Source organism: Wasmannia auropunctata, unplaced genomic scaffold (genome assembly GCF_000956235.1).
Source record: "Wasmannia auropunctata unplaced genomic scaffold, wasmannia.A_1.0 LD336053.1, whole genome shotgun sequence".
Classification (NCBI taxonomy): domain Eukaryota; kingdom Metazoa; phylum Arthropoda; class Insecta; order Hymenoptera; family Formicidae; genus Wasmannia; species Wasmannia auropunctata.
The window spans coordinates 6,089,943-6,090,637 of record NW_012026837.1 but is presented as its reverse complement, the minus strand read 5'-3'; positions in this window follow the sequence as shown (position 1 = coordinate 6,090,637).

Sequence of the window (695 nt, the reverse complement as noted above, 5' to 3'; positions counted from 1 at the left end):
TTGCCCGCTTGTCGAAGGATATCGCGCGAGATTTGGTAAGGAAATTCCTTGCATTATCTTTATAACGTTATAATAATTGTATCAGCTTGTTATTGCATGCGGAAAATTGCCTGACTGCATGCGAAAGTTGTGTGCGAATCGTTGTCGCGATTCTATATATCCGATTTCGTGCACCGCAACATAGTCGCATTGAATCAATCGTATCGAATCTCTCTCGCGTGTTTTTCTTGCACGTACATATGATATTCGCAATATTACAATGCCCAGCATTGATTGTATTGCGAATATCATGTACGCGCTCGAGAAATTAACACGCGAGAGAGACTCGAAATGATTGATTCATGTTTTTATGTCATCACTACAGCCAAATGTTATTAAATGGATGTAAGCGATTGACGCTAACAGTTGTTTAATTATTTTAATATTTCACTTGTATTATGTCGCAGAAGAGGATGGCGGAGGAGACCCGGGAAGGGATCCCTGATGAGATTGAGAAAGAGGAGGAGGAGCAGCCCGAGATGAAGGGTGCACCGAAGGTCGAGGAGGCAGAAGCCGACCGGAATTTGTCGCCAGATCTGGTAAGAACGTTCCTCCGTTTGCTTAATTCGTGCAAAAAATGTTATTATATCTCAAATCGTATTACCTTTTTTGATAATCGATACATACATATTAGCGATAGACGTTTAAAATTGTTA